The following is a 27,682-nucleotide window of genomic DNA, read 5'->3' as shown; positions in this document are numbered from 1 at the left end:
CGTTGTATGGTTTGCACTCAAACTTGGAGCGAATATTTGCACTTTAGAACAGTCACCCGTCCCAGAAATGTTTGCAACAGTGTTAGTCAGTGTGCATCAGTAAGAAGGAGTATCACTGCATCTAAAAATATATATGTTTTATAGTGTCACCTTACCATTGTCGGTGTTTAGTTCTATTTTGTAAATAAAACCATTTATACATCAAACTGACCAATTGTAAACCTGTTCAAGGATTAGTAGATACGCCATACTGCACATACCATATGTTGTACTAATGAGACCCTATTGTTGAGCATCCGGCATGAGTAGATGCCATACGAGAAAGTGAGGTGAGTATGTGCCTAAAAGGAAATTGTGAAGCTAGTGCCAACGAAACAAATATATATAACGTATACTAACTGTAAACCTGCATTATTGTTATTAAAGCACATTTAGTAGCAGAAATAGAAATCAACAACCGACAATTGATAACACGTAAATGAAAGATAGTTCCGACATGCCAATAAAGTATGTATGTATCCATATATATTGGTGTTGTTGTTGTGTTTAACGCCATTTTTCAGCACACGATCGGCTATACATGGCAGCCAGTATTAACGGTGGAGGAAGAACCCGGGAAAACCGCCGGAAAGAACCACCGACCCACGACAAGCTACCGGCAAGCTTTTTCACATACTGAAATTGGCTGAATTCGAGACTCGAACCCATGCAGGCAGAGGTGAGCTGGCAGTGGTCCGTAACGAAGATCGCTTTAGACCACTCGGCCACTCGGGGCCCCTTTATGTATGTATGTATGTATGGATGGATGGATGGATGGATGGATGGATGGATGGATGGATGGATCTATGTATGTACGTATGTATGTATGTATGTATATGTGTGTTTCTGTGTGTAAATATGTATGTATGTATGTATGTATGTATGTATGTATGTATGTATGTATGTATGTATGTATATATGTATGTATGTATGTATGTAATTACGAATGTATTAATATATGTATGTATGTATACGACCACATGACATTTGAACACAGCAATTTTTCAAAATCAATGGAAACAAGTGGATTTTCCGATTCAAATAACACATATTTCGAAGGAAATATCTTGATGCATTCACTGATACACACGGCTGATGTATCCCTTGATCAAAGAATGATTAAATGCTGTAAAATTTTTAAATATTAAACGAATTGCAAGACCGCTCAATCACACCCAATGGTTTAAGAACACAAGGGTGTTTTCCTGCATAAAAATGATGTGGCAAGACATTCGCTTAGTCCCAAAATGACACCGTTCGGAACATGGGCATATGCCCGTTTCGGGAACTGTCCCGCCCTTGGTATACTTTATATCCCTCATTCAGCGCAATCATCAATAAAAATGTACCAGACATGTCGCATTAAAATAATTTTCATGATATGTTATCTAGAAACCACCGATATCACAGTTCATGCAGATAATATATAAATATTGCATGGAGAGGGAGACTGATGTGATGTCATGTGATTTGGATTTGTAACGTACCATTAATAATTTTACAGTCATATAGCTACAATGCCTGCAATGTGGCAGTTTACAGTGATGCGTAGGACTAGGGCATCATGCCGCAGACATACAGCATGATGTCCCACCCAGTCACATTATACTGACACCAAGCCGACGAGTCTTAAAACTAACCTCTTGATGCAGAGCGCCAAGCGAGGCAGCTATTAGTACCATTTTTGAATGTCTTTGGTTTGATTCGGGATGGAAATTCTAACCACTACCCCACCGGAGTGGTGAGGGAGATTGAAATAAGGTTGCGGTTGCCCGCCTGTTTTGCACAAGTTTTACACATCTAAATGACATTGTCATGTTAACTGCATTGGACAGTAAGAACCCAAAGCCCAACCCCAAGAGACGGATACATAAATAAAGTGTATTTTTAAAAAAAAAACAGCCTAAAAAGATCACCTGACGAAATTGTATACCTGCATTTGTGTATATGCGTCTATGTGAATGTTTGAAAAATTGGAAGATTTATATTCGACTTCCGTCTTGCACGTTTCATTACTCACGTGACGATATCAGCAAGGGCTATAAACGAGTCTACAACTTAATCTTCATCAGGTACTTCCCACGTTTCAGTCTTGAGTTGATTTTGTTCCCAGGCATGCAGGTCATTTGCATATGATGAACATTTATATTGCCGTAATCAAGGATGAATCAATAACATACATTTGGACTCGGAATAGCTTTCCATTTGGGGCTGCAGGTGGCCTAATATTCCAAGGCGACCGCCCTTACCGATCACAGATATCACACCTCTGTCCTCATAGGGTTGAAACTCGTGCTCGAGGCATGTATTTGTAAGATTAAACATAGGTGGCAGAGAAGAGTTTGGTAATACGGCCCCTGGCAAATTTATCTTTTAGCGCTATGATGTCTCGTTTTGAAATATTATTGCTTTGTAATAAAGATATGGGTATATTTGTGAATTAGGTGTTTCAGGCGTGTTTTGAGTATGAATTTGATGTGAGGTATGTATACCTTTCATTGTCACTTCACAGTATGTAGCCAGTGAAATACCAATAATATGCAAGGTAGCAGAAGTAGCCCAATCAAAGCAGCAGACACGTGTGTTCAAGACAAATACAATATCTACAATCGTCGTTGATGAAAATTATTTTGAATTGCATCAGGAATTTAAGTAAAGAATGCATTTCAAAACTTTTCGCTCAGGGAAAAGACTTGTGGTCACACTATGAGCACCGGTGCTTTCCAAATGGTCTTTGGACGCAAAAAATGCATGTATATTACGGGAAAGCTGGCATACCACACACTCATCTTACTGGAAAACTGATTTGTGCAAATATCAACGGCATAGAAATTTTATATGTATGTATGTATGTATGTATTGTATTGTATTGTATTGTATTGCATTGTATGTATATATGTATGTATGTATGTATGTATGTATGTATGTATGTACTTGCATGCATGCACGGATGTATGGATCAATGAGCCGATTCATGTATGTACGTATAGGTACGCACCTTCCTCGTTCGCTCAAGCTTTGCTTCATGTATGCCCACGTGCAAATATATGTATATCCATGTATCCTTGTACATGTTATGCATGCCATCACGTGTACACGTTCTTTAATTGATGTGCATGCATGTATGTATGTATGTATGTATGTATGTATGTATGTATGTATGCATGTATGTATGTATGGATGGATGGATGGATGGATGTAGGTAGTTAGGTAAGTAGGTATATATGTAGATAGGAAAAGAGATACGTAGATTCGTGCGTACGTATGTAGGCATGAACTAATTTATGAACATGATCAAAATTAGCTCATTCCGAAAATATATCAAGTTATGCGGTTGATAAAGAAACTCAACGATTAAATGTTTTTATTTGTTTTTATTGCAAAAATTATGAACGAATTTGTACACACGGATTTTGCAGATAAGTCTTAAAAATGGGCCCATTTGTATCAATGATATATCCGCTTACAGTCTGTTTGCATAATTTAAGAAATGTGTATGGCATTAACTGCTATGAAAACTTTGAAAAGAAAATAATGTTCATATATAACGCTGCATAAAATAATGATGTATAGAAAGGCATTGCGGAAGATTTCTCAGTCAATTAAATATATTCATCTCATTGATTTTTTTATGACATCATACGCGATACAATAAAGGATGTACCCCGAGACTAAAATTTAATAACAGTTGTATACAGTATAAGATAATATTACTTTCAGATGATTAAGAGAGATCAAGTTTCCTATCATATCATTCAGATCTATCACGATTACCAAATGAGATCAATTGAACAAGATTATGATATTGGCACTAATTATTGTCGAGTACAATGTATCCAACATGACCACCGCGTCTGTGGACAAAAACATCGTCATGGAACCGGTCACTGAAGCATCCTTAAATCAGCAGAATACAATTATGAATTGGCCATCCGTTTTCTATAAAGAAGTTGTAAGTCTGTTCAGACACATGATTTTTCGGCTTGACACATCTTTTCAATTCAAAAAAGCGGCATCAGCCAGTACAACCTCTACATCCGCAGTAAATACAGGCTCCTGTGTTATCCTCTGCTAGGTTGGCTTTAGGGTTACGACATGTGCAATGGGCCTCAATACAAGGAAGACAGCAGAGGTCTTCATGACCCTGCTTCTTCCATTTCGCGAAGGGAATTTTATCTGCTTTATTCTTCTCTAAAGCGTACTTGCACAACTCTCTACTAATGGTGTCGCTGGTACAAGGCAAGTCGCACATGTATCTGGATTTATGTTGATCAATATGAAAAACTGGCCAAAGCGCTTCCACTTTTCTTTCACCACCTTGAGACTCTTGTTCGGCCGCTTTCATCTTGTCGTCCTGCTCTAGGCCTGGCTTTATCAACTCATGTCTCTCTGCAGAACATTTCCTTATTGTCTTTAAATTAAGCATCGTTGTATGGTTTGCACTTAAACTTGGAGCGAATATTTGCACTCTAGAACAGTCACCCGTCTCAGAAATGTTTGCAACAGTGTTAATCAGTGTGCATCAGTAAGAAGGAGTATCACTGCATCTAAAAATATGTGTCTTCTATAGTGTCACCTTACCATTGTCGGTGTTTAGTTCTATTTTGTAAATAAAACCATTTATACATCAAACTGACCAATAATAAACCTGTTCAAGGATTAGTTGATACGCCATACTGCACATAACATATGTTGTACTAATGACACCCTATTGTTAAGCATCCGGCATGAGTAGATGCCATACGAGAAAGTGAGGTGAGTATGTGCCTAAAAGGTAATAGTGAAGCTAGTGCCAACGAAACAAATATATATAACGTATACTAACTGTAAACCTGCATTATTGTTATTAAAGCACATTTAGTAGCAGAAATAGAAATCTACACCCGACAATTGATAGCACGTAAAAGAAAGATATTTCCGACATGTCAATAAAGTATGTATGTATGCATATATGTTGTTGTTGTTGTTGTTGTGTTTAACGCCATTTTTCAGCACACGATCGGATATACATGGCAGTCAGTATTAACGGTGGAGGAGAAACCCGGGAAAACCCCAGAAAAGAACCACCAACCCACGAAAAGCTACCGGCAAGCTTTTTCACATACTGACATTGGCTGAATCCGAGACTCGAACCCATGCAGTCAGAGGTGAGCTGCCAGTGGTCCGTAACGAAGAGCGCTTTAAACCACTCGGCCACTCGGGGCCCCTTTATGTATGTATGTATGTTTGTAGGTATGTAGGTATGTATTTATGTATGTGTGTGTCTGTGTGTGTAAATATGTATGTATGTATGTATGTATGTATGTATGTATGTATGTATGTATGTATGTATGTATGTATGTATGTATGTATGTATGTATGTGTTTGTGTGTGTAAATATGTATGTATGTATGTATGTATGTATGTATGTATGGATGTATTAATATATTTATGTATGTATAAGACCACATGACATTTGAACACAGCAATTTTTCAAAGTCAATGGAAACAAGTAGATTTTCCGATTCAAATAACACATATTTCGAAGGAAATATCTGGATGCATTCACTGATACACGCGGCTAATGTATCCCTTGATCAAAGAATGATTAAAGGTTGTAAAAATGTTAAATATTAAAAGAAATGCAAGACCGCTCAATCCCAGCCAATGATTTAAGAACACAAGCGTGTTTTCCTGCATAAAAATAATGTGGCGAGACATTCGCTTACTCCCAAAATGACCCCGTTCGGAACATGGGCATATGCCCGTTTCGGGAACTGTCCCGCCTTTGGCACACTTTATATCCCTCATTCAGCGCAATCATCAATAAAATGTACCAGACATGGCGCAGTAAAATAATTTGTCATGATATATTATCTAGAAACCACCGATAACAGAGTTCATGCAGATAATATATAAATATTTCATGGAGAGGGAGACTGATGTGATGTCTTGTGATTTGGATTTGTAACGTACCGTTAACAATTTTACAGTCATATAGCTACAATGCCTGCAATGTGGCAGTTTGCAGTGATGCCTAGCACTAGGGCATCATGCCGCAGACATACAGCATGATGTCCCACCCAGTCACATTATCCTGACACCAAGCCGACGAGTCTTAAAACTAACCTCTTGATGCAGAGCGCCAAGCGAGGCAGCTATTAGTACCATTTTTGAAAGTCTTTGGTTTGATTCGGTCGTGGATTCAACCCACGACCTCCCGCATCCGAGATGGAAAGTCTAACCACTAGGCCACCGGAGTGGTGAGGGAGATTGAAATAAGGTTGCGGTTGCCCGACTGTTTTGCACAAGTTTTACACATCTAAATGATATTGTCATGTTAACTGCATTGGACAGTAAGAACCCAAAGCCCAACCCCAAGAGACGGATACATAAATAAAGTGTATTTTTTACAAAAAAAGCCTAAAACGGTCACCTGACGAAATTGTATACCTGCATATGTGTATATGCGTCTATGTGAATGTTTGAAAAATTGGAAGATTTATATTCGACTTCCGTCTTGCACGTTTCATTACTCACGTGACGATATCAGCAAGGGCTATAAACGAGTCTACAACTTAATCTTCATCAGGTACTTCCCACGTTTCAGTCTTGAGTTGATTTTGTTCCCAGGCATGCAGGTCATTTGCATATGATGAACATTTATATTGCCGTAATCAAGGATGAATCAATAACATACATTTGGACTCGGAATAGCTTTCCATTTGGGGCTGCAGGTGGCCTAATATTCCAAGGCGACCGCCCTTACCGATCACAGATATCACACCTCTGTCCTCATAGGGTTGAAACTCGTGCTCGAGGCATGTATTTGTAAGATTAAACATAGGTGGCAGAGAAGAGTTTGGTAATACGGCCCCTGGCAAATTTATCTTTTAGCGCTATGATGTCTCGTTTTGAAATATTATTGCTTTGTAATAAAGATATGGGTATATTTGTGAATTAGGTGTTTCAGGCGTGTTTTGAGTATGAATTTGATGTGAGGTATGTATACCTTTCATTGTCACTTCACAGTATGTAGCCAGTGAAATACCAATAATATGCAAGGTAGCAGAAGTAGCCCAATCAAAGCAGCAGACACGTGTGTTCAAGACAAATACAATATCTACAATCGTCGTTGATGAAAATTATTTTGAATTGCATCAGGAATTTAAGTAAAGAATGCATTTCAAAACTTTTCGCTCAGGGAAAAGACTTGTGGTCACACTATGAGCACCGGTGCTTTCCAAATGGTCTTTGGACGCAAAAAATGCATGTATATTACGGGAAAGCTGGCATACCACACACTCATCTTACTGGAAAACTGATTTGTGCAAATATCAACGGCATAGAAATTTTATATGTATGTATGTATGTATGTATGTATTGTATTGTATTGTATTGTATTGTATTGTATGTATGTATGTATGTATGTATGTATGTATGTATGTATTTGCATGCATGCACGGATGTATGGATCAATGAGCCGATTCATGTATGTACGTATAGGTACGCACCTTTCTCGTTCGCTCAAGCTTTGCTTCATGGGGGCCCACGTGCAAATATATGTATATCCATGTATCCTTGTACATGTTATGCATGCCATCACGTGTACACGTTCTTTAATTGAAGTGCATGCATGTATGTATGTATGTATGGATGGATGGATGGATGTAGGTAGTTAGGTAAGTAGGTATATATGTAGATAGGAAAATAGATACGTAGATTCGTGCGTACGTATGCAGGCATGAACTAATTTATGAACATGATCAAAATTAGCTCATTCCGAAAATTTATCTAGTTATGCGGTTGATAAAGAAACTCAACGATTAAATGTTTTTATTTGTTTTTATTGCAAAAATTATGAACGAATTTGTACACACGGATTTTGCAGATAAGTCTTAAAAATGGGCCCATTTGTATCAATGATATATCCGCTTACAGTCTGTTTGCATAATTTGACAAATGTGTATGGCATTAACTGCTATGAAAACTTTGAAAAGAAAATAATGTTCATATATAACGCTGCATAAAATAATGATGTATAGAAAGGCATTGCGGAAGATTTCTCAGTCAATTAAATATATTCATCTCATTGATTTTTTTATGACATCATACGCGATACAATAAAGGATGTACCCCGAGACTAAAATTTAATAACAGTTGTATACAGTATAAGATAATATTACTTTCAGATGATTAAGAGAGATCAAGTTTCCTATCATATCATTCAGATCTATCACGATTACCAAATGAGATCAATTGAACAAGATTATGATATTGGCACTAATTATTGTCGAGTACAATGTATCCAACATGACCACCGCGTCTGTGGACAAAAACATCGTCATGGAACCGGTCACTGAAGCATCCTTAAATCAGCAGAATACAATTATGAATTGGCCATCCGTTTTCTATAAAGAAGTTGTAAGTCTGTTCAGACACATGATTTTTCGGCTTGACACATCTTTTCAATTCAAAAAAGCGGCATCAGCCAGTACAACCTCTACATCCGCAGTAAATACAGGCTCCTGTGTTATCCTCTGCTAGGTTGGCTTTAGGGTTACGACATGTGCAATGGGCCTCAATACAAGGAAGACAGCAGAGGTCTTCATGACCCTGCTTCTTCCATTTCGCGAAGGGAATTTTATCTGCTTTATTCTTCTCTAAAGCGTACTTGCACAACTCTCTACTAATGGTGTCGCTGGTACAAGGCAAGTCGCACATGTATCTGGATTTATGTTGATCAATATGAAAAACTGGCCAAAGCGCTTCCACTTTTCTTTCACCACCTTGAGACTCTTGTTCGGCCGCTTTCATCTTGTCGTCCTGCTCTAGGCCTGGCTTTATCAACTCATGTCTCTCTGCAGAACATTTCCTTATTGTCTTTAAATTAAGCATCGTTGTATGGTTTGCACTTAAACTTGGAGCGAATATTTGCACTCTAGAACAGTCACCCGTCTCAGAAATGTTTGCAACAGTGTTAATCAGTGTGCATCAGTAAGAAGGAGTATCACTGCATCTAAAAATATGTGTCTTTTATAGTGTCACCTTACCATTGTCGGTGTTTAGTTCTATTTTGTAAATAAAACCATTTATACATCAAACTGACCAATAATAAACCTGTTCAAGGATTAGTTGATACGCCATACTGCACATAACATATGTTGTACTAATGACACCCTATTGTTAAGCATCCGGCATGAGTAGATGCCATACGAGAAAGTGAGGTGAGTATGTGCCTAAAAGGTAATTGTGAAGCTAGTGCCAACGAAACAAATATATATAACGTATACTAACTGTAAACCTGCATTATTGTTATTAAAGCACATTTAGTAGCAAAAATAGAAATCTACACCCGACAATTGATAGCACGTAAAAGAAAGATATTTCCGATATGTCAATAAAGTATGTATGTATGCATATATGTTGTTGGTGTTGTTGTGTTTAACGCGATTTTTCAGCACATGATCGGCTATACATGGCAGTCAGTATTAACGGTGGAGGAAGAACCCGGGAAAACCCCGGAAAGAACCACCGACCCACGAAAAGCTACCGGCAAGTTTTTTCACATACTGACATTGGCTGAATCCGAGACTCGAACCCATGCAGGCAGAATTGAGCTGCCAGTGGTCCGTAATGAAGAGCGCTTTAAACCACTCGGCCACTCGGGGCTCCTTTATGTATGTATGTATGTAGGTATGTAGGTATGTATGTGTGTGTTTGTGTGTGTAAATATGTATGTATGTAAGTATGTATGTATGACTGACTGACTGACTGACTGACTGACTTTATTTCCTCTTTAAAAAGAGATTACATCAGAATAAACAAATTCATGATAATACAAGATCATAAAATAAAACAGAAAATTGACAAAAATACAATAGTAATACTGTGTCAGCTACCGTATTGACAAAACGAAATATCTCACTGCCTGCAATTATGCAAATCTGCAGTCATTTGGCGGAGCAAGGCACTAATCTTTTAACAGTTGCTTGATGATGATAATATTTCGAGAAGTTAATACGTCTATAGTGTTATGTGCTTAACATTAAGTTCGAGATAGTAACGAAAATGAAATGAAAAACTTTTAACAGTGTAATTCTATATGTAGTTTTTTTTCTTTATATGACGCATGTATTTATGCATATGTATACTTGTTTGCGCGTATGCGTGCGTGCATGCATTTATCTGTGACTGACTGTCTAAATGACTTAGTTACCTCTACAAAAAAGAGTATATCAGGTTGCTAAGATACATATTATACATATCATAGGATTATGAGACACATCATAGACGAGAACGCAAGCAATTATATACATCGTCAACTAATGTGTTTACAAAATGAGATATATAAATACAGAAAACCATATAGAAATCTCTTGGAAATAAACATAAACAAATACATAAACAAATACATAAACACACACACAAACAGCTGTCATACAACAAAATTTCCGGATTTGACAAGAAGACTTTGGCCTTTAATTGTTTATATTAAATGTTAATTTACTACTTACTTTTAATATCATGTTAGGGCATGTGTGAGTTTGTGTGTGTAAATATGTATGTATGTAAGTATGTATGTATGTATGTATGTATGTATGTATGTATGTATGTATGTATGTATGAATGTAAGTATGAATGTATTAATATATTTATGTATGTATAAGACCACATGACATTTCAACACAGCAATTTTTCAAAGTCAATGGAAACAAGTAGATTTTCCGATTCAAATAACACATATTTCGAAGGAAATATCTGGATGCATTCACTGATACACGCGGCTGATGTATCCCTTGATCAAAGAATGATTAAAGGTTGTAAAAATGTTAAATATTAAAAGAAATGCAAGACCGCTCAATCCCAGCCAATGATTTAAGAACACAAGCGTGTTTTCCTGCATAAAAATAACGTGGCGAGACATTCGCTTACTCCCAAAATGACCCCGTTCGGAACATGGGCATATGCCCGTTTCGGGAACTGTCCCGCCTTTGGCACACTTTATATCCCTCATTCAGCGCAATCATCAATAAAATGTACCAGACATGGCGCAGTAAAATAATTTGTCATGATATATTATCTAGAAACCACCGATAACAGAGTTCATGCAGATAATATATAAATATTGCATGGAGAGGGAGACTGATGTGATGTCTTGTGATTTGGATTTGTAACGTACCATTAACAATTTTACAGTCATATAGCTACAATGCCTGCAATGTGGCAGTTTGCAGTGATGCCTAGCACTAGGGCATCATGCCGCAGACATACAGCATGATGTCCCACCCAGTCACATTATCCTGACACCAAGCCGACGAGTCTTAAAACTAACCTCTTGATGCAGAGCGCCAAGCGAGGCAGCTATTAGTACCATTTTTGAAAGTCTTTGGTTTGATTCGGTCGTGGATTCAACCCACGACCTCCCGCATCCGAGATGGAAAGTCTAACCACTAGGCCACCGGAGTGGTGAGGGAGATTGAAATAAGGTTGCGGTTGCCCGACTGTTTTGCACAAGTTTTACACATCTAAATGATATTGTCATGTTAACTGCATTGGACAGTAAGAACCCAAAGCCCAACCCCAAGAGACGGATACATAAATAAAGTGTATTTTTTTTAAAAAAAGGATAAAACGGTCACCTGACGAAATTGTATACCTGCATTTGTGTATATGCGTCTATGTGAATGTTTGAAAAATTGGAAGATTTATATTCGACTTCCGTCTTGCACGTTTCATTACTCACGTGACGATATCAGCAAGGGCTATAAACGAGTCTACAACTTAATCTTCATCAGGTACTTTCCACGTTTCAGTCTTGAGTTGATTTTGTTCCCAGGCATGCATGTCATTTGCATATGATGAACATTTATATTGCCGTAATCAAGGATGAATCAATAACATACATTTGGACTCGGAATAGCTTTCCATTTGGGGCTGCAGGTGGCCTAATATTCCAAGGCGACCGCCCTTACCGATCACAGATATCACACCTCTGTCCTCATAGGGTTGAAACTCGTGCTCGAGGCATGTATTTGTAAGATTAAACATAGGTGGCAGAGAAGAGTTTGGTAATACGGCCCCTGGCAAATTTATCTTTTAGCGCTATGATGTCTCGTTTTGAAATATTATTGCTTTGTAATAAAGATATGGGTATATTTGTGAATTAGGTCTTTCAGGCATGTGTTGAGTATGAATTTGATGTGAGGTATGTATACTTTTCATTGTCACTTCACAGCATGTAGCCAGTGAAATGCCAATAATATGCAAGGTAGCAGAAGTAGCCCAATCAAAGCAGCACACACGTGTGTTCAAGACAAATACAATATCTACAATCGTCGTTGATGAAAATTATTTTGAATTGCATCAGGAATTTAAGTAAACAATGCATTTCAAAACTTTTCGCTCAGGGAAAAGACTTGTGGTCACACTATGAGCACCGGTGCTTTCCAAATGGTCTTTGGACGCAAAAAATGCATGTATATTACGGGAAAGCTGGCATACCACACACTCATCTTACTGGAAAACTGATTTGTGCAAATATCAACGGCATAGAAATTTTATATGTATGTATGTATGTATGTATTGTATTATATTGTATTGTATTGCATTGTATGTATGTATGCATGTATGTATGTATGTATGTACTTGCATGCATGCACGGATGTATGGATCAATGAGCCGATTCATGTATGTACGTATAGGTACGCACCTTCCTCGTTCGCTCAAGCTTTGCTTCATGTATGCCCACGTGCAAATATGTGTATATCCATATATACTTGTACATGTTATGCATGCCATCACGTGTACACGTTCTTTAATTGATGTGCATGCATGTATGTATGTATGTATGTATGTATGTATGTATGTATGGATGGATGGATGGATGTAGGTAGTTAGGTAAGTAGGTATATATGTAGATATTAAACTAGATACGTAGATTCGTGCGTACGTATGTAAGCATGAACTAATTTATGAACATGATCAAAATTAGCTCATTCCGAAAATATATCAAGTTATGCGGTTCATAAAGAAACTCAACGATTAAAGGTTTTTATTTGTTTTTATTGCAAAAATTATGAACGAATTTGTACACACGGATTTTGCAGATAAGTCTTAAAAATGGGCCCATTTGTATCAATGATATATCCGCTTACAGTCTGTTTGCATAATTTGACAAATGTGTATGGCATTAACTGCTATGAAAACTTTGAAAAGAAAATAATGTTCATATATAACGCTGCATAAAATAATGATGCATAGAAAGGCATTGCGGAAGATTTCTCAGTCAATTAAATATATTCATCTCATTGATTTTTTTATGACATCATACGCGATACAATAAAGGATGTACCCCGAGACTAAAATTTAATAACAGTTGTATACAGTATAAGATAATATTACTTTCAGATGATTAAGAGAGATCAAGTTTCCCATCATATCATTCAGATCTATCACGATTACCAAATGAGATCAATTGAACAAGATTATGATATTGGCACTAATTATTGTCCAGTACAATGTATCCAACATGACCACCGCGTCTGTGGACAAAAACATCGTCATGGATCCGGTCACTGAAGCATCCTTAAATCAGCAGAATACAATTATGAATTGGCCATCCGTTTTCTATAAAGAAGTTGTAAGTCTGTTCAGACACATGATTTTTCGGCTTGACACTTCTTTTCAATTCAAAAAAGCGGCATCAGCCAGTACAACCTCTACATCCGCAGTAAATACAGGCTCCTGTGTTATCCTCTGCTAGGTTGGCTTTAGGGTTACGACATGTGCAATGGGCCTCAATACAAGGAAGACAGCAGAGGTCTTCATGACCCTGCTTCTTCCATTTCGCGAAGGGAATTTTATCTGCTTTATTCTTCTCTAAAGCGTACTCGCACAACTCTCTACTAATGGTGTCGCTGGTACAGGGCAAGTCGCACATGTATCTGGATTTATGTTGATCAATATGAAAAACTGGCCAAAGCGCTTCCACTTTTCTTTCACCACCTTGAGACTCTTGTTCGGCCGCTTTCATCTTGTCGTCCTGCTCTAGGCCTGGCTTTATCAACTCATGTCTCTCTGCAGAACATTTCCTTATTGTCTTTAAATTAAGCATCGTTGTATGGTTTGCACTTAAACTTGGAGCGAATATTTGCACTCTAGAACAGTCACCCGTCTCAGAAATGTTTGCAACAGTGTTAATCAGTGTGCATCAGTAAGAAGGAGTATCACTGCATCTAAAAATATGTGTCTTTTATAGTGTCACCTTACCATTGTCGGTGTTTAGTTCTATTTTGTAAATAAAACCATTTATACATCAAACTGACCAATAATAAACCTGTTCAAGGATTAGTTGATACGCCATACTACACATATGTTGTACTAATGACACCCTATTGTTAAGCATCCGGCATGAGTAGATGCCATACGAGAAAGTGAGGTGAGTATGTGCCTAAAAGGTAATTGCGAAGCTAGTGCCAACGAAACAAATATATATAACGTATACTAACTGTAAACCTGCATTATTGTTATTAAAGCACATTTAGTAGCAGAAATAGAAATCTACACCCGACAATTGATAGCACGTAAAAGAAAGATATTTCCGACATGTCAATAAAGTATGTATGTATGCATATATGTTGTTGATGTTGTTGTGTTTAACGCGATTTTTCAGCACATGATCGGCTATACATGGCAATCAGTATTAACGGTGGAGGAAGAACCCGGGAAAACCACGGAAAGAACCACCGACCCACGAAAAGCTACCGGCAAGCTTTTTCACATACTGACATTGGCTGAATCCGAGACTCGAACCCATGCAGGCAGAGTTTATCTGCCAGAGGTCCATAATGAAGAGAGCTTTAAACCACTCGGCCACTCGGGGCCCCTTTATGTATGTATGTATGTAGGTATGTAGGTATGTAGGTATGTATGTGTGTGTTTGTGTGTGTAAATATGTATGTATGTATGTATGTATGTATGTATGTATGTATGTATGTATGTATGTATGTATGAATGTAAGTATGAATGTATTAATATATTTATGTATGTATAAGACCACATGACATTTCAACACAGCAATTTTTCAAAGTCAATGGAAACAAGTAGATTTTCCGATTCAAATAACACATATTTCGAAGGAAATATCTGGATGCATTCACTGATACACGCGGCTGATGTATCCCTTGATCAAAGAATGATTAAAGGTTGTAAAAATGTTAAATATTAAAAGAAATGCAAGACCGCTCAATCCCAGCCAATGATTTAAGAACACAAGCGTGTTTTCCTGCATAAAAATAACGTGGCGAGACATTCGCTTACTCCCAAAATGACCCCGTTCGGAACATGGGCATATGCCCGTTTCGGAAACTGTCCCGCCTTTGGCACACTTTATATCCCTCATTCAGCGCAATCATCAATAAAATGTACCAGACATGGCGCAGTAAAATAATTTGTCATGATATATTATCTAGAAACCACCGATAACAGAGTTCATGCAGATAATATATAAATATTGCATGGAGAGGGAGACTGATGTGATGTCTTGTGATTTGGATTTGTAACGTACCATTAACAATTTTACAGTCATATAGCTACAATACCTGCAATGTGGCAGTTTGCAGTGATGCCTAGCACTAGGGCATCATGCCGCAGACATACAGCATGATGTCCCACCCAGTCACATTATCCTGACACCAAGCCGACGAGTCTTAAAACTAACCTCTTGATGCAGAGCGCCAAGCGAGGCAGCTATTAGTACCATTTTTGAAAGTCTTTGGTTTGATTCGGTCGTGGATTCAACCCACGACCTCCCGCATCCGAGATGGAAAGTCTAACCACTAGGCCACCGGAGTGGTGAGGGAGATTGAAATAAGGTTGCGGTTGCCCGACTGTTTTGCACAAGTTTTACACATCTAAATGATATTGTCATGTTAACTGCATTGGACAGTAAGAACCCAAAGCCCAACCCCAAGAGACGGATACATAAATAAAGTGTATTTTTTTAAAAAAAGCCTAAAACGGTCACCTGACGAAATTGTATACCTGCATTTGTGTATATGCGTCTATGTGAATGTTTGAAAAATTGGAAGATTTATATTCGACTTCCGTCTTGCACGTTTCATTACTCACGTGACGATATCAGCAAGGGCTATAAACGAGTCTACAACTTAATCTTCATCAGGTACTTCCCACGTTTCAGTCTTGAGTTGATTTTGTTCCCAGGCATGCAGGTCATTTGCGTATGATGAACATTTATATTGCCGTAATCAAGGATGAATCAATAACATACATTTGGACTCGGAATAGCCTTCCATTTGGGGCTGCAGGTGGCCTAATATTCCAAGGCGACCGCCCTTACCGATCACAGATATCACACCTCTGTCCTCATAGGGTTGAAACTCGTGCTCGAGGCATGTATTTGTAAGATTAAACATAGGTGGCAGAGAAGAGTTTGGTAATACGGCCCCTGGCAAATTTATCTTTTAGCGCTATGATGTCTCGTTTTGAAATATTATTGCTTTGTAATAAAGATATGGGTATATTTGTGAATTAGGTCTTTCAGGCATGTGTTGAGTATGAATTTGATGTGAGGTATGTATACTTTTCATTGTCACTTCACAGTATGTAGCCAGTGAAATGCCAATAATATGCAAGGTAGCAGAAGTAGCCCAATCAAAGCAGCAGACACGTGTGTTCAAGACAAATACAATATCTACAATCGTCGTTGATGAAAATTATTTTGAATTGCATCAGGAATTTAAGTAAAGAATGCATTTCAAAACTTTTCGCTCAGGGAAAAGACTTGTGGTCACACTATGAGCACCGGTGCTTTCCAAATGGTCTTTGAACGCAAAAAATGCATGTACATTACGGGAAAGCTGGCATACGACACACTCATCTTACTGGAAAACTGATTTGTGCAAATAACAACGGCATAGAAATTTTATATGTATGTAAGTATGTATGTATTGTATTGTATTGTATGTATGTATGTATGTATGTATGTATGTATGTATGTATGTATGTATGTATGTATGTATGTATTTGCATGCATGCACGGATGTATGGATCAATGAGCCGATTCATGTATGTACGTATAGGTACGCACCTTCCTCGTTCGCTCAAGCTTTGCTTCATGTATGCCCACGTGCAAATATATGTATATCCATGTATCCTTGTACATGTTATGCATGCCATCACGTGAACACGTTCTTTAATTGATGTGCATGCATGTATGTATTTATGTATGTATGTATGGATGGATGGATGGAAGGATGTAGTTAGGTAAGTAGGTATATATGTAGATAGGAAAATAGATACGTAGATTCGTGCGTACGTATGTAGGCATGAACTAATTTATGAGCATGATCAAAATTAGCTCATTCCGAAAATATATCAAGTTATGCGGTTGATAAAGAAACTCAACGATTAAATATTTTTATTTGTTTTTATTGCAAAAATTATGAACGAATTTGTACACACGGATTTTGCAGATAAGTCTTAAAAATGGGCCCATTTGTATCAATGATATATTCGATTTCAGTCTGTTTGCATATTTTGACAAATGTGTATGGCATTAACTGCTATCAAAATTTTGAAAAGAAAATAATGTTCATATATAACGCTGCATAAAATAATGATGTATAGAAAGGCATTGCGGAAGATTTCTCAGTCAATTAAATATATTCATCTCATTGATTTTTTATGACATCATACGCGATACAATAAAGGATGTACCCCGAGTGTAAAATTTAATAACAGTTGTATACAGTATAAGATAATATTACTTTCAGATGATTAAGAGAGATCAAGTTTCCTATCATATCATTCAGATCTATCACGATTACCAAATGAGATCAATTGAACAAGATTATGATATTGGCACTAATTATTGTCGAGTACAATGTATCCAACATGACCACCGCGTCTGTGGACAAAAACATCGTCATGGAACCGGTCACTGAAGCATCCTTAAATCAGCAGAATACAATTATGAATTGGCCATCCGTTTTCTATAAAGAAGTTGTAAGTCTGTTCAGACACATGATTTTTCGGCTTGACACATCTTTTCAATTCAAAAAAGCGGCATCAGCCAGTACAACCTCTACATCCGCAGTAAATACAGGCTCCTGTGTTATCCTCTGCTAGGTTGGCTTTAGGGTTACGACATGTGCAATGGGCCTCAATACAAGGAAGACAGCAGAGGTCTTCATGACCCTGCTTCTTCCATTTCGCGAAGGGAATTTTATCTGCTTTATTCTTCTCTAAAGCGTACTCGCACAACTCTCTACTAATGGTGTCGCTGGTACAGGGCAAGTCGCACATGTATCTGGATTTATGTTGATCAATATGAAAAACTGGCCAAAGCGCTTCCACTTTTCTTTCACCACCTTGAGACTCTTGTTCGGCCGCTTTCATCTTGTCGTCCTGCTCTAGGCCTGGCTTTATCAACTCATGTCTCTCTGCAGAACATTTCCTTATTGTCTTTAAATTAAGCATCGTTGTATGGTTTGCACTTAAACTTGGAGCGAATATTTGCACTCTAGAACAGTCACCCGTCTCAGAAATGTTTGCAACAGTGTTAATCAGTGTGCATCAGTAAGAAGGAGTATCACATCACTGCATCTAAAAATATGTGTCTTTTATAGTGTCACCTTACCATTGTCGGTGTTTAGTTCTATTTTGTAAATAAAACCATTTATACATCAAACTGACCAATAATAAACCTGTTCAAGGATTAGTTGATACGCCATACTGCACATATGTTGTACTAATGACACCCTATTGTTAAGCATCCGGCATGAGTAGATGCCATACGAGAAAGTGAGGTGAGTATGTGCCTAAAAGGAAATTGTGAAGCTAATGCCAACGAAACAAATATATATAACGTATACTAACTGTAAACCTGCATTATTGTTATTAAAGCACATTTAGTAGCAGAAATAGAAATCTACACCCGACAATTGATAGCACGTAAAAGAAAGATATTTCCGACATGTCAATAAAGTATGTATGTATGCATATATGTTGTTGGTGTTGTTGTGTTTAACGCGATCTTTCAGCACATGATCGGCTATACATGGCAGTCAGTATTAACGGTGGAGGAAGAACCCGGGAAAAGCCCGGAAAGAACCACCGACCCACGAAAAGCTACCGGCAAGCTTTTTCACATACTGACATTGGCTGAATCCGAGACTCGAACCCATGCAGGCAGAGGTGAGCTGCCAGTGGTCCGTAATGAAGAGCGCTTTAAACCACTCGGCCACTCGGGGCCCCTTTATGTATGTATGTATGTAGGTATGTAGGTATGTAGGTATGTATGTGTGTGTTTGTGTGTGTAAATATGTATGTATGTATGTATGTATGTATGTATGCATGTATGTATGTATGTATGTATGACTGACTGACTGACTGACTGACTGACTTTATTTCCTCTTTAAAAAGAGATTACATCAGATTAAACAAATTCAGAATAATACAAGATCATAAAATAGAACAGAAAAGTGACAAAGATACAGTAGTAATACAATTGTAATACTGTGTAAGCTACCGTATTGACAAAACGAAATATCTCAATACCTGCAATTATGCAAATCTGCAATCATTTGGCGGAGCATGGCACTGATCTTTTAACAGTTGCTTGATGATGATAATATTTCGAAAAGTTAATACGTCTATAGTGTTATGTGCTTAACATTAAGTCCGAGATAGCAACGAAAATGAAATGTAAAACTTATAACAGTGTAATTCTATATGTAGTTTCTTTTCTTCATATGACGCATGTATTTATGCATATATATATACTTGTTTGCGCGTATGCGTGCGTGTATGTATGTATGTATGTATGTATGTATGTATGAATGTATGTATGAATGTAAGTATGAATGTATTAATATATTTATGTATGTATAAGACCACATGACATTTCAACACAGCAATTTTTCAAAGTCAATGGAAACAAGTAGATTTTCCGATTGAAATAACACATATTTCGAAGGAAATATCTGGATGCATTCACTGATACACGCGGCTGATGTATCCCTTGATCAAAGAATGATTAAAGGTTGTAAAAATGTTAAATATTAAAAGAAATGCAAGACCGCTCAATCCCAGCCAATGATTTAAGAACACAAGCGTGTTTTCCTGCATAAAAATAACGTGGCGAGACATTCGCTTACTCCCAAAATGACCCCGTTCGGAACATGGGCATATGCCCGTTTCGGGAACTGTCCCGCCTTTGGCACACTTTATATCCCTCATTCAGCGCAATCATCAATAAAATGTACCAGACATGGCGCAGTAAAATAATTTGTCATGATATATTATCTAGAAACCACCGATAACAGAGTTCATGCAGATAATATATAAATATTGCATGGAGAGGGAGACTGATGTGATGTCTTGTGATTTGGATTTGTAACGTACCACTAACAATTTTACAGTCATATAGCTACAATGCCTGCAATGTGGCAGTTTGCAGTGATGCCTAGCACTAGGGCATCATGCCGCAGACATACAGCATGATGTCCCACCCAGTCACATTATCCTGACACCAAGCCGACGAGTCTTAAAACTAACCTCTTGATGCAGAGCGCCAAGCGAGGCAGCTATTAGTACCATTTTTGAAAGTCTTTGGTTTGATTCGGTCGTGGATTCAACCCACGACCTCCCGCATCCGAGATGGAAAGTCTAACCACTAGGCCACCGGAGTGGTGAGGGAGATTGAAATAAGGTTGCGGTTGCCCGACTGTTTTGCACAAGTTTTACACATCTAAATGATATTGTCATGTTAACTGCATTGGACAGTAAGAACCCAAAGCCCAACCCCAAGAGACGGATACATAAATAAAGTGTATTTTTTTAAAAAAAGCCTAAAACGGTCACCTGACGAAATTGTATACCTGCATTTGTGTATATGCGTCTATGTGAATGTTTGAAAAATTGGAAGATTTATATTCGACTTCCGTCTTGCACGTTTCATTACTCACGTGACGATATCAGCAAGGGCTATAAACGAGTCTACAACTTAATCTTCATCAGGTACTTCCCACGTTTCAGTCTTGAGTTGATTTTGTTCCCAGGCATGCAGGTCATTTGCATATGATGAACATTTATATTGCCGTAATCAAGGATGAATCAATAACATACATTTGGACTCGGAATAGCTTTCCATTTGGGGCTGCAGGTGGCCTAATATTCCAAGGCGACCGCCCTTACCGATCACAGATATCACACCTCTGTCCTCATAGGGTTGAAACTCGTGCTCGAGGCATGTATTTGTAAGATTAAACATAGGTGGCAGAGAAGAGTTTGGTAATACGGCCCCTGGCAAATTTATCTTTTAGCGCTATGATGTCTCGTTTTGAAATATTATTGCTTTGTAATAAAGATATGGATATATTTGTGAATTAGGTCTTTCAGGCGTGTTTTAAGTATGAATTTGATGTGAGGTATGTATACCTTTCATTGTCACTTCACAGTATGTAGCCAGTGAAATACCAATAATATGCAAGGTAGCAGAAGTAGCCCAATCAAAGCAGCAGACACGTGTGTTCAAGACAAATACAATATCTACAATCGTCGTTGATGAAAATTATTTTGAATTGCATCAGGAATTGAAGTAAACAATGCATTTCAAAACTTTTCGCTCAGGGAAAAGACTTGTGGTCACACTATGAGCACCGGTGCTTTCTAAATTGTCTTTGGACGCAAAAAATGCATGTATACTACGGGAAAGCAGGCATACGACACACTCATCTTACTGGAAAACTGATTTGTGCAAATAACAACGGCATAGAAATTTTATATGTATGTAAGTATGTATGTATTGTATTGTATTGTATGTATGTATGTATGTATGTATGTATGTATGTATGTATGTATGTATGTATGTATGTATGTATTTGCATGCATGCACGGATGTATGGATCAATGAGCCGATTCATGTATGTACGTATAGGTACGCACCTTCCTCGTTCGCTCAAGCTTTGCTTCATGTATGCCCACGTGCAAATATATGTATATCCATGTATCCTTGTACATGTTATGCATGCCATCACGTGAACACGTTCTTTAATTGATGTGCATGCATGTATGTATTTATGTATGTATGTATGTATGGATGGATGGATGGAAGGATGTAGTTAGGTAAGTAGGTATATATGTAGATAGGAAAATAGATACGTAGATTCGTGCGTACGTATGTAGGCATGAACTAATTTATGAGCATGATCAAAATTAGCTCATTCCGAAAATATATCAAGTTATGCGGTTGATAAAGAAACTCAACGATTAAATATTTTTATTTGTTTTTATTGCAAAAATTATGAACGAATTTGTACACACGGATTTTGCAGATAAGTCTTAAAAATGGGCCCATTTGTATCAATGATATATTCGATTTCAGTCTGTTTGCATATTTTGACAAATGTGTATGGCATTAACTGCTATCAAAATTTTGAAAAGAAAATAATGTTCATATATAACGCTGCATAAAATAATGATGTATAGAAAGGCATTGCGGAAGATTTCTCAGTCAATTAAATATATTCATCTCATTGATTTTTTATGACATCATACGCGATACAATAAAGGATGTACCCCGAGTGTAAAATTTAATAACAGTTGTATACAGTATAAGATAATATTACTTTCAGATGATTAAGAGAGATCAAGTTTCCTATCATATCATTCAGATCTATCACGATTACCAAATGAGATCAATTGAACAAGATTATGATATTGGCACTAATTATTGTCGAGTACAATGTATCCAACATGACCACCGCGTCTGTGGACAAAAACATCGTCATGGAACCGGTCACTGAAGCATCCTTAAATCAGCAGAATACAATTATGAATTGGCCATCCGTTTTCTATAAAGAAGTTGTAAGTCTGTTCAGACACATGATTTTTCGGCTTGACACATCTTTTCAATTCAAAAAAGCGGCATCAGCCAGTACAACCTCTACATCCGCAGTAAATACAGGCTCCTGTGTTATCCTCTGCTAGGTTGGCTTTAGGGTTACGACATGTGCAATGGGCCTCAATACAAGGAAGACAGCAGAGGTCTTCATGACCCTGCTTCTTCCATTTCGCGAAGGGAATTTTATCTGCTTTATTCTTCTCTAAAGCGTACTCGCACAACTCTCTACTAATGGTGTCGCTGGTACAGGGCAAGTCGCACATGTATCTGGATTTATGTTGATCAATATGAAAAACTGGCCAAAGCGCTTCCACTTTTCTTTCACCACCTTGAGACTCTTGTTCGGCCGCTTTCATCTTGTCGTCCTGCTCTAGGCCTGGCTTTATCAACTCATGTCTCTCTGCAGAACATTTCCTTATTGTCTTTAAATTAAGCATCGTTGTATGGTTTGCACTTAAACTTGGAGCGAATATTTGCACTCTAGAACAGTCACCCGTCTCAGAAATGTTTGCAACAGTGTTAATCAGTGTGCATCAGTAAGAAGGAGTATCACATCACTGCATCTAAAAATATGTGTCTTTTATAGTGTCACCTTACCATTGTCGGTGTTTAGTTCTATTTTGTAAATAAAACCATTTATACATCAAACTGACCAATAATAAACCTGTTCAAGGATTAGTTGATACGCCATACTGCACATATGTTGTACTAATGACACCCTATTGTTAAGCATCCGGCATGAGTAGATGCCATACGAGAAAGTGAGGTGAGTATGTGCCTAAAAGGTAATTGTGAAGCTAATGCCAACGAAACAAATATATATAACGTATACTAACTGTAAACCTGCATTATTGTTATTAAAGCACATTTAGTAGCAGAAATAGAAATCTACACCCGACAATTGATAGCACGTAAAAGAAAGATATTTCCGAGATGTCAATAAAGTATGTATGTATGCATATATGTTGTTGGTGTTGTTGTGTTTAACGCGATCTTTCAGCACATGATCGGCTATACATGGCAGTCAGTATTAACGGTGGAGGAAGAACCCGGGAAAAGCCCGGAAAGAACCACCGACCCACGAAAAGCTATCGGCAAGCTTTTTCACATACTGACATTGGCTGAATCCGAGACTCGAACCCATGCAGGCAGAGGTGAGCTGCCAGTGGTCCGTAATGAAGAGCGCTTTAAACCACTCGGCCACTCGGGGCCCCTTTATGTATGTATGTATGTAGGTATGTAGGTATGTAGGTATGTATGTGTGTGTTTGTGTGTGTAAATATGTATGTATGTATGTATGTATGTATGTATGCATGTATGTATGTATGTATGTATGACTGACTGACTGACTGACTGACTGACTTTATTTCCTCTTTAAAAAGAGATTACATCAGATTAAACAAATTCAGAATAATACAAGATCATAAAATAGAACAGAAAAGTGACAAAGATACAGTAGTAATACAATTGTAATACTGTGTAAGCTACCGTATTGACAAAACGAAATATCTCAATACCTGCAATTATGCAAATCTGCAATCATTTGGCGGAGCATGGCACTGATCTTTTAACAGTTGCTTGATGATGATAATATTTCGAAAAGTTAATACGTCTATAGTGTTATGTGCTTAACATTAAGTCCGAGATAGCAACGAAAATGAAATGTAAAACTTATAACAGTGTAATTCTATATGTAGTTTCTTTTCTTCATATGACGCATGTATTTATGCATATATATATACTTGTTTGCGCGTATGCGTGCGTGTATGTATGTATGTATGTATGTATGTATGTATGTATGTATGTATGAATGTATGTATGAATGTAAGTATGAATGTATTAATATATTTATGTATGTATAAGACCACATGACATTTCAACACAGCAATTTTTCAAAGTCAATGGAAACAAGTAGATTTTCCGATTGAAATAACACATATTTCGAAGGAAATATCTGGATGCATTCACTGATACACGCGGCTGATGTATCCCTTGATCAAAGAATGATTAAAGGTTGTAAAAATGTTAAATATTAAAAGAAATGCAAGACCGCTCAATCCCAGCCAATGATTTAAGAACACAAGCGTGTTTTCCTGCATAAAAATAACGTGGCGAGACATTCGCTTACTCCCAAAATGACCCCGTTCGGAACATGGGCATATGCCCGTTTCGGGAACTGTCCCGCCTTTGGCACACTTTATATCCCTCATTCAGCGCAATCATCAATAAAATGTACCAGACATGGCGCAGTAAAATAATTTGTCATGATATATTATCTAGAAACCACCGATAACAGAGTTCATGCAGATAATATATAAATATTGCATGGAGAGGGAGACTGATGTGATGTCTTGTGATTTGGATTTGTAACGTACCACTAACAATTTTACAGTCATATAGCTACAATGCCTGCAATGTGGCAGTTTGCAGTGATGCCTAGCACTAGGGCATCATGCCGCAGACATACAGCATGATGTCCCACCCAGTCACATTATCCTGACACCAAGCCGACGAGTCTTAAAACTAACCTCTTGATGCAGAGCGCCAAGCGAGGCAGCTATTAGTACCATTTTTGAAAGTCTTTGGTTTGATTCGGTCGTGGATTCAACCCACGACCTCCCGCATCCGAGATGGAAAGTCTAACCACTAGGCCACCGGAGTGGTGAGGGAGATTGAAATAAGGTTGCGGTTGCCCGACTGTTTTGCACAAGTTTTACACATCTAAATGATATTGTCATGTTAACTGCATTGGACAGTAAGAACCCAAAGCCCAACCCCAAGAGACGGATACATAAATAAAGTGTATTTTTTTAAAAAAAGCCTAAAACGGTCACCTGACGAAATTGTATACCTGCATTTGTGTATATGCGTCTATGTGAATGTTTGAAAAATTGGAAGATTTATATTCGACTTCCGTCTTGCACGTTTCATTACTCACGTGACGATATCAGCAAGGGCTATAAACGAGTCTACAACTTAATCTTCATCAGGTACTTCCCACGTTTCAGTCTTGAGTTGATTTTATTCCCAGGCATGCAGGTCATTTGCATATGATGAACATTTATATTGCCGTAATCAAGGATGAATCAATAACATACATTTGGACTCGGAATAGCTTTCCATTTGGGGCTGCAGGTGGCCTAATATTCCAAGGAGACCGCCCTTACCGATCACAGATATCACACCTCTGTCCTCATAGGGTTGAAACTCGTGCTCGAGGCATGTATTTGTAAGATTAAACATAGGTGGCAGAGAAGAGTTTGGTAATACGGCCCCTGGCAAATTTATCTTTTAGCGCTATGATGTCTCGTTTTGAAATATTATTGCTTTGTAATAAAGATATGGATATATTTGTGAATTAGGTCTTTCAGGCATGTGTTGAGTATGAATTTGATGTGAGGTATGTATACTTTTCATTGTCACTTCACAGTATGTAGCCAGTGAAATGCCAATAATATGCAAGGTAGCAGAAGTAGCCCAATCAAAGCAGCAGACACGTGTGTTCAAGACAAATACAATATCTACAATCGTCGTTGATGAAAATTATTTTGAATTGCATCAGGAATTGAAGTAAACAATGCATTTCAAAACTTTTCGCTCAGGGAAAAGACTTGTGGTCACACTATGAGCACCGGTGCTTTCTAAATTGTCTTTGGACGCAAAAAATGCATGTATACTACGGGAAAGCAGGCATACGACACACTCATCTTACTGGAAAACTGATTTGTGCAAATAACAACGGCATAGAAATTTTATATGTATGTAAGTATGTATGTATTGTATTGTATTGTATGTATGTATGTATGTATGTATGTATGTATGTATGTATGTATGTATGTATGTATGTATTTGCATGCATGCACGGATGTATGGATCAATGAGCCGATTCATGTATGTACGTATAGGTACGCACCTTCCTCGTTCGCTCAAGCTTTGCTTCATGTATGCCCACGTGCAAATATATGTATATCCATGTAACCTTGTACATTTTATGCATGCCATCACGTGAACACGTTCTTTAATTGATGTGCATGCATGTATGTATTTATGTATGTATGTATGGATGGATGGATGGAAGGATGTAGTTAGGTAAGTAGGTATATATGTAGATAGGAAAATAGATACGTAGATTCGTGCGTACGTATGTAGGCATGAACTAATTTATGAGCATGATCAAAATTAGCTCATTCCGAAAATATATCAAGTTATGCGGTTGATAAAGAAACTCAACGATTAAATGTTTTTATTTGTTTTTATTGCAAAAATTATGAACGAATTTGTACACACGGATTTTGCAGATAAGTCTTAAAAATGGGCCCATTTGTATCAATGATATATTCGATTTCAGTCTGTTTGCATATTTTGACAAATGTGTATGGCATTAACTGCTATCAAAATTTTGAAAAGAAAATAATGTTCATATATAACGCTGCATAAAATAATGATGTATAGAAAGGCATTGCGGAAGATTTCTCAGTCAATTAAATATATTCATCTCATTGATTTTTTTATGACACCATACGCGATACAATAAAGGATGTACCCCGAGACTAAAATTTATTAACAGTTGTATACAGTATAAGATAATATTACTTTCAGATGATTAAGAGAGATCAAGTTTCCTATCATATCATTCAGATCTATCACGATTACCAAATGAGATCAATTGAACAAGATTATGATATTGGCACTAATTATTGTCCAGCACAATGTATCCAACATGACCACCGCGTCTGT

General features: G+C 37.5%; 5 pseudogenes; all 5 read right to left on the bottom strand.

The window, feature by feature from the left end:
- Positions 1-4,054: 4,054 nt before the first annotated feature.
- Positions 4,055-4,465, bottom strand: LOC149783235 (protein BUD31 homolog pseudogene; annotated as a pseudogene).
- A 4,040-nt stretch (positions 4,466-8,505) lies between these two features.
- Positions 8,506-8,916, bottom strand: LOC149783234 (protein BUD31 homolog pseudogene; annotated as a pseudogene).
- A 4,807-nt stretch (positions 8,917-13,723) lies between these two features.
- On the bottom strand, positions 13,724-14,134 carry LOC149783233 (protein BUD31 homolog pseudogene; annotated as a pseudogene).
- A 3,974-nt stretch (positions 14,135-18,108) lies between these two features.
- LOC149783232 (protein BUD31 homolog pseudogene) lies at positions 18,109-18,519 on the bottom strand (annotated as a pseudogene).
- Positions 18,520-22,971: 4,452 nt separating this feature from the next.
- LOC149783231 (protein BUD31 homolog pseudogene) lies at positions 22,972-23,382 on the bottom strand (annotated as a pseudogene).
- Between the last annotated feature and the right edge of the window lie 4,300 nt (positions 23,383-27,682).

This window comes from Sinohyriopsis cumingii, chromosome 14 (assembly GCF_028554795.1).
Source record: "Sinohyriopsis cumingii isolate HCF-2022 chromosome 14, ASM2855479v2, whole genome shotgun sequence".
In the NCBI taxonomy this organism is placed as follows: domain Eukaryota; kingdom Metazoa; phylum Mollusca; class Bivalvia; order Unionida; family Unionidae; genus Sinohyriopsis; species Sinohyriopsis cumingii.
This window is presented reverse-complemented; position numbering and strand designations above follow the sequence as displayed.